This window comes from Alligator sinensis, unplaced genomic scaffold (genome assembly GCF_000455745.1).
Source record: "Alligator sinensis unplaced genomic scaffold, ASM45574v1 scaffold534_1, whole genome shotgun sequence".
Classification (NCBI taxonomy): Eukaryota; Metazoa; Chordata; order Crocodylia; family Alligatoridae; genus Alligator; species Alligator sinensis.
In genome coordinates this window covers 1,965,876-1,974,531 of record NW_005842050.1, presented here as the reverse complement: position 1 = coordinate 1,974,531, position 8,656 = coordinate 1,965,876, and the positions used below count along the sequence as shown (strand labels likewise).

At 38.1% G+C, this 8,656-nt stretch overlaps 1 protein-coding gene across 1 annotated transcript in view; it reads right to left on the bottom strand.

Annotated features, from left to right (window-relative positions):
- Positions 1–8,656, bottom strand: part of PLD5 (phospholipase D family member 5) — a 320,538-nt gene that overhangs the window by 310,916 nt on the left and 966 nt on the right. The window lies entirely within an intron of this gene.

Here is an 8,656-nt window from a genome sequence, read left to right as displayed (position 1 = left end):
CCCTACACATCTATATGAGGGCTTCTGTGCATGCACAGAAGCTTTCAAAGTGCTGCATCTAGCTCCTCCATGGTACCTAACTCTTGCCTAAGATCTGTTATGATTCAAATGGCTGCTAGGAGACACCAAAATCCACCAAAGTCCCCAGGCCCTATTGGAGTTGTTTCTGTTCTTTAATTAATGACTGTGTAAAGTCAAATGCATAAACAGACCTGGCAACAGGGACCAGAACTCAAGGTTCTGCCTTTGCAGGGGAATACTGCAACGCAGAGCTATCCAACTGGCAGAGCTTGCGTGGCCCTGGAGGCATTAAACTGTGGCCCCTAGCTCCCAGTCTGAGCACTGCTCCCCCTAGCAGCATCCTGCTGCTGCCACCTGAGTCCCCAGCCTCCCTTTCTCTCCTCCAGAGTTCACTGACTGCCCTTGCCCTTGCAGTCATGGCAATACAATGTGGCCCACCAGACTGAGGGATCTCACAGTCAACAAGCTCAAGCAGACACAGGATGCCACCCTGGTGCAACAGGGGTGCCTGAGGCACCACTGATATGGTGCAGTGGACATACATACAGCATGGTGCGCAGCACAGTGCACAGCCCACATAGCATGCAATTCAGAAGTTGGATAGCCGTATTGTAAGCAATAGGTCCCATATGCAGATTCCCTATTGCTTGCTTCCAGCACTGTTTATGGTCTGGTTTAAAAAAAAAAAAAACAGAAATAAGTTTGGCAGCAGATAGTGGAATGAAGGACTTCCTCTCCATCAGATTACCCAGACAGGCTCTTTCTTTCCCGTTTTCTTTCTGACACATTCTTGCACTTTTGCCCATCAACAGGAAGGTAAATTCTATAGCCTGGGGGGTAGGAAGTGGGATGTGTGGGTTAATTTTGTTTCAGCAGTATATTGACCAAGATTCCTAGAACTTAAGCATCCCACTTTTGGGGTTGAGGGATTGATTACTAAGGGCACCTCCTCTCCCATTAAGCAGTCATTCTCAGAAGCAAGACTATGCATTGTAAAGCACAGGTAAATGGAGAGGCCTAATGGACAGTGTGAATCAGGTGCCAAAGCATCTCAGAGGGATGAATTTAGACATGAGAGGGGGACTTTAGACACCACCCCCTCCCCCATAATTCACTTTGCCTGTTGGTTACCTCTAGGAACCTCCAGTTTTTCTGAACTGCCCATTTCTTAGGCATGGAATGCTGAGGCACCTGAACCCTACTTGATCATAGGCACCTCCAAAATCTTTTAATTGGTTTTATAAGCACCTAACCAGATCAGCCTGAATCACCCTCCGGGAGCAAGGGGCCAAAAGTATCCAGCACATTAGCAAAGGTGCCTAAGTAATCAATGTGAATCTCGCCCTAGGTTACAAATTGTTCCCATCTCCAATGCTTTCTCAGCTCAGCAACTGCCCAAAGTGCCAAGTGGAGGTAATGCCTCTCTATTCAGCACAGACCTCAATGAGACATTTTCCCTAAGCAAAAGATTCCTGCTTGAGAAGAAACTGAATGATTTCTGAGGGAGGACAGCTGTTGGAAAGCTACATGACTTCTGTGAGGGTAGTGCTTTCAGTTCACTGCACAAAGACATATTGTGTTTACCATAACTAGAAACATTGATGATGGCAACATCTAACTCATTCATTTTCTGTCGTTCACATATGTTAGGAAAGAGATGCTCTTTGGTTTATTATTGTCATTTATATTACAGTAGGTTCTACAGATCTCCAATTAAAACTGCAGTCTAACAGCCCCTTTGTTTAATTACAGATACATAAAATAGGCTTTTACTGAACTAGCTATAAGAGCACAGAAACCAAAACAGTGGCAGAAACTAGTGACTGATTATTACCAGCTACTGTGGCAGTACTTTTTTCAACACTGTGTACTGTGTTTCCCCTCTGAACAGTTAAAAGTAGCTTTGAGGAATTCAAGATCTCCAATGTATGAGACTGGCAAGAATTTATTGAATCATCATCACTTTATTAGAATAATAAAAAGCAAGGAGAGTTGTTTCAATTAGATAAGTTATTATTATGAGTAGAAAGAAAGATAGTGGTATGTTCAAAGCAACAGTAACTATGGCATAAATAATAGTAACACTGCCATTTAGGATTTATACAATAACTATAACGAAAAAAGCTTTGATTTGACTCAATCAAAACCCATAAATAGGACCACCTGTAACCTTTTGAAATTCATGCTTGTAGCAAGGAAAGTGCACACTTTGTATATGTATAAATGTTCGTTTACATTCTACAGGAAACCCACAGTATTTTTGGGTTCAGCATTCGTTGTTTCGCTGTTTCAAATATTTGCGAATGCCGAACATACATTTTAAACACACTTTAAACACTTACCGGAGCTCCTCGGGAGCTCCGTGCTTGCTGCCACTGGGCTCCTGCCATCGCCACCAGGGCCACTGCCTTCATGAATGCAATGCCCTATTTACGGATTTCATCATTTGCGGGAATCACAGGAACTTATCCCCCTCGAATGGCAAGGGTTGCCTGTACTTCAGACACAACATAGTAATATTATTATAAATTTGTTTGTGTGTGTGAGATAAAAAGTGTTGAATGTTTTAGAAAACCAAACTGAAACAAACAAACTAAACCCATAGATTATCAACACATGCATAATATTTTGATTAAGTGGTTCAAGTATTACTATATCTTTTTCAGTGATCTATAAACCTACATTTTAGGGGGATAGGGGAATTACTCAATCGTATGCTGCAATGTTATTGACCTGCTTAATCAAAATAAGATGAATATAGGAGGTAGAGAGAGACAAAAACTCTGAAGATTCAGAGTTTGGTTTAGGTGGATAAGAATTCAGATGTTTATGATGAATGTATGGTCCAAAAGAAGTCAAGGGGAGTCTTATCATAAAGTTACATGGGGACAGAATTTCCCCTCTGTTTTTAATCCTTGAACCTTGAGGTTCTCCAATTGACTACATCTCTCTCCTTACCTTACCTTAGAAATTAGTTTCTCAGGTGAGCGAGGGTAAGAAATCAGACAGGCATCCTAATCCAATATCTTCTTGAGTAACTTCTTTAGGGGAGCAACAGCTTAACATGCTTCTCACATAAACTACAATGTCACTCTTGGTCTAGTTCCTCCCTCCATAAAAAGGAAGGATTTTAAATGATTATGGGTTTCCCAGTCTGAATGCACACAACAGGGTGAAAACACGAGTGTTTTTGCAACTTTAAAAGGGCAGTGTTCCAGCTCTTTTCAAGAGAGGAAGTCTCACTGCTCTAAAAGAGGTGAAACCAATGTCCATCCACTTCCAAAAGATATCTTCTGATAACGTTTTCAGAAAAACCTAAATTCTATTTTCCATGGTAACCGAAACCCTAAATTTTTGATGTTTTCCTAAATAGAATGACTACTAGGCCAGATCACTAAGACTTCACACACCAGAGAATAAAGCAGGCCATTGACAGACTTAGAGACCCACTGCCCAGGACTGTAAGAAGTCACCAAGCACCGGTGAGAATTTAGGAAAAGAATGGAGGAAAAGATCACAATTCAACCCTTCCCATGATTTCCTTTGTTTGGAAAGCGCCAAGAAATAAGGTCTGATACTTCCCAACAAAACAAGATTCAACAAAAATTGTAAGCACCATGAGCCTTTGTTGGGAAAGGCAAGCATATAAATTGAATAAAATAAAATAAAATAAAATAAAATAAATCAAACAGATTTTCTGCAGCATGGAAAGTATATAACAAAGATGTATTTTGCCATTCTTGCATCACTGATACAAGGAGAAGATACCCAGTTATAGTTCTGCATTATTCTTCTAAAGGAAATCCAAAACCCATTGAAATCCAGAAAATTGGTTTCATTGAGTGCAATGGTCTATTGATCAGACTCCTAGAGTATATGGCTCCAAGATTTGAAGCATATTCATGAGACAATTGCAGATCTTAGTGCAATTGCACTTGCACTAAGATCTGCAATTGTCTCATGAATACATTTCAAATTCTGGAACCATATAATATTCCTCACAAGAGTCTGTACCCTGGCAGCGGCAGCAGCAGCCCCAGCCCCACATCTTTACTACATCTTTGCTATGGCAACAGTACCTGGGTGCATGGACCCCATACTGCATCTGTAGCAAGAACAACCAGGGCAGGCAAACCACACTGCAGCAGCTGATGGTAGAGTCTGTGCAGCAGGTAAGCCCAGGGTACAAACCCTTCTAGTTATACCTCTGCCTTTTACATTCAGTCAATTCTTCAAAGAAATCTGATACTTTTCCATATAACCTTAAACAAGCTTTAGTAACTCCTTTGCTGCAACTTTCTCCATGGTCTATTATTTGCCTGACTCCCAATTTAATTTTTAAATTTGAAAGTGCTTGAAAAAGTCATTTATATTCAGATATCAAGTCATCTAACTGATAAAAAAAGCTAGTCACGTTTTAGAGCTCACAGCACAGAGGCTGCTTTGGGAACGTATGTAACGATTTACTGAATTCTGCTGATTCAGGATCTTCTCTCACTCTTACTTTTGTTAAACCCCACAGTCACTGAAGTTCTGTTGTTCACCTAGAGAATGAGTTAGCCTGGTCCGAATTCCATTTACAATATTTGCACTTGATTTTGTTACAGATAGTTCTTTGAACACTACTGTCATTTTTGTGTCACTGCCTTTCTGCATCTACATGCTGCAAGCTAGTTATGCATATAATATCCACTGACCTTCTCAAAGATGTTCAGTGCTAAAGTCTATACCTTATTTTCTTGTGTTTTAACATTTGTGTCAAGCCTCTTGCATACAGGCTAGCAATCTTAACTGTCCTACAGCAGAGAGTCTTTGCTGAGGAATTCCCTAGCTTTCTACTGCATGAATGGACTAAAGAAAAACGTAATAATTTTACAATAAAAAAATCTGTAAGTCTCAAAGCAAAGTATCAGCTACTATGGGGTGATCAGACAGATAATGAAAATGCAGTTTAAATTGTGTTATGCTTGCAAAGCTCAAGAGAATTCTCTCTTGTTGCTTTATGCATCAACCAGTGTTGTAATTATCTAACACCTAACATTTGCAAGTTGTAAGTTTGATGCCATTTCTATGAGACATTGTCCTTTCTCTCCTCTAGCATGTAGTCCCCCTACTTTCCCTGCAGTCCTACAACCAATGGAATTGTTGCAAGCATATTACCTGAATAATGATAAGTGGTTGAGTTGCCTCTCATCACAATGCCACTTCTTAAGAATGATTTCAGATACTAATCTATCCGTAAGCACAATCAGAGAAAGAGGTACAAAGTTGTTAACCACTTTTCTTGACTGCAACCTATTCTTTACATGTATAGCCTAATGAAGAGGGTTGATGGCAAAGTACATACGTTGAGAGTATTTCATAACTGTGGTTGCACAGAACTAGTTGTGAACTATAGCTATGAAGCCCAAAAGAGTTATGATCTGAAAAAAGTATCTCAGAAAGCTTATTTTTAATTACTCTGAACACACAAACTAGGACACATTTATCATATAAAACTGAGAGGCTGAACTCTACCATGGAGTCACCAGAGTGCCTACGTAACATTTCACAACTGCAAAATTCTGTTATAGCTTCTAAAGATCTAAATGTTTCTCTAAATGTTTTCTTCCATTGCTCTCATTCTCACTTGTTTAATCAGTTTATTGTGAAACATTTTGCGATAGCCCTATGAAGACACCTGGATAAATGTTTTGTTGCCACTGAAGGAGATAAGGATTCTGAGAGAGTATGAAGAGCTCCTGGGAGGTAAGCCAGGTGCAGACAGTTATCAGCACAGAGGCCTCAGAGGTCACCCACACAATTTCTCTCCCTACCCATGCCCCACTCCCAACAAATCACTCTCTCAAAAGGCAGCATATAGGATAGATGTGAAGGAGTTCTTTTTCCTACCAAAAACAATCCTTTTCACTGTTATACTGATTCTGAATCATAGAACTACAACATCTATAAACATAGACTATAAAATCTTCTGTAGTCAAGGGTTCTTTAATCAGTCTTCATACATCTGAATACCCCCTTTTTAAACAATGAATTAATGCCATTTTCACCAATTAATTTTAGTGCAAGTATGCATTTTGGCCTCAATTCAGCAAGGTTCTCTAGAACAGACCTAAGTTTTAATGTAATTGTGTACTTACTCAAAATCAGGCCTGTAGTGCTATGGTAGTACCCTCACACTGAGGAGCTGGTTTTTTTAACCTATGTCATGGAAAGCTGTTTTGCAAAATAAATTTAACATATTAAATTAACGCTTAAACTATAATGTTACCACAAAAAAGGATATCAAGATTAATTAACAGTATGAAAAAGGGTTAAGTCTGCGATATGTTCCTAGACTTTACTTCCTCGGTGCTGAGATAATATTAAGGTATGGAAAAACGTTACAGAAAAATCAGACCATATTCACAGATGAGTGAATTGTGATTGGTTGAAATGTGTGATCTGAAAACTCAAGAGTAAAATAGTTATGGTCTTAGAAGCACTAACTTAATCTCCCCTTTATAATTTAGTTTAAAAAAAATAAAATACATTTAGGCTTATACATCTTTGTTATGGCTATAAAATCCAGTGCGTATCTGATAAATGCATTTACTGACTTCATAAATTCTGTGAAGAATATTTTTGTGCTTTTAGCCAAATATTGACTAATATGAAGTCAATAAATCTGCTAGTCACCTCAAAAGAAATCAATATATTGTATCTTCTTTTGGTCTTCAGAAGTTTAAACAAAAGTAATATATAAAATAAATTAGGCTAGAATTATCCCAGGGATAAGTCTACTGAAGTCAGTTCAAATAAATATAAATATAATTCAAACTTGAAATGTATGTATACATACAATGTTTATGCTTATGATATATAACCTTCCTTAGCTGCATATGTGACTGTTCCATGCCTCAAAATTATTATAGCTATATAAATCTAAATCAGCCCATTTACCCAACTGGAATGATTTTCATGCGTACAGCTTCCATCCATATCACATACAATAGACATCTATAATACTGTATCCCCTCTCACTTTCAGGCAGTGAATATATGAATGAATATGCCAGTTAAAAATGATGAGTCTCATAACTGAACCTACTCCAAAATAAAGGCAGAAAAGCTAAGAAAGCACTAAAACAGTTCTTTGATAACAAGTACAGAAAATAATTACATGATACCAATATTTTATGAGTAAAACAAACAAACAATATCTCAGGATTAAATACAAGTTGTATTTACACTCAAAGTGAACTATGTTTTAATCATCCTTTTCTGCTCTGCTCAAGGAATGAATTATGCCATTACCCTAAACCATAAAAATACAGTATGGAATATACATACATCTGGCGCACACACTATACTGCAGTATATTCACAATAAGCACAGCCATGATCTCAACAAATAACCACGTTCAGGTTTTTTTTTTTCCCTTAATGTTGTTCAAATAGGCTATGGGAATAAAATATAAACTGGATCAAATGAGGGAACAATCCTCAGGAGGACACATGAAACTGATTGCAAAAAAAGCTTTCCACACTGATGCTGCAGGGCTATTACAGATTACTAGGCTGCCAATTCAGACTTCATCATCAATAAGCATAAAAAAGTAAAAGGGTTACCTACTTGTCCTCTTCAAATAAGGAGTCTTTATTAGCCCTCCTAGACATTGGAATGTTTTCAAACGGATTTTTAATATACGTTTGACCATGCTAATGTTCAGATATGAGAACAGTGTAATTATCCAACTGTTGATTGATAATGGATGAGGGAGTAGTGTTATATCTTGGCAAATGATAATCAACATGTAGGTGTTTCAAGCAAAAAACCTATTACAAAATCCAGTACTTGCATTTCTGTGCTTTCTATGTTTTAACAATCAGTCCTACTGAGAAAAGGCACTGACCTTTATTTATGATTCACAATGGGAAAATGCTCTGCTTACAAGCTTACTACTGTGATGCCTTGTTAGTGTAAAGAATCAGGGGGACACGTAATAAATCAGACTGAATTCAATACTTCTCAAATATTTGAAATAGTGCTATATCCAGTAGTTCATCAGCTCTTGCTGTTTCAGTAGAATTGTAAACAACTGAAGTTAATATTTCCCTAACAGCCACAAGTACTTCAAAAAGTACTGTTTAGTATGCATTTTGGTGGAAATGCAATATAACACCTTTAACAGCCAGTTAACATAATTTTGGGGGGAGCTTCATCTTTAAAAGCTTGGCTTCTAAAGTTCTGCCTATAATTATTATGCATCCAAGACCTGAAGAAGGATGCTTCATACCTGAATGGTTGCTTATATCCCTCCCAACTCTGCAGGTGGTCCAATAAAAGAGATCACCCACAAAAATCCTTGCCTCTAAGCAAGAAAGGTAATTTACACTTATAACAGGCAATTACCCCCATTAAAAAAAAGCTTTCCCATAGCAAGCATTAGTAGTAATATTTTTCTGTCTATTTCAAAGCCAGTTTTTAACTGTATGCGACTGCCACCCCTTCTTTACATTAGTGAACTCTTTCCTATAGCAAGTACTAATAGTAATATTTTTTGGTCCATTTCAAAGTCAGTTTCAACTGTATGCGACTTCCACCCCTTTTTTTCCCATTCAATTTGCAGTCTGTTGCATTAGGCAAGCCCTCCA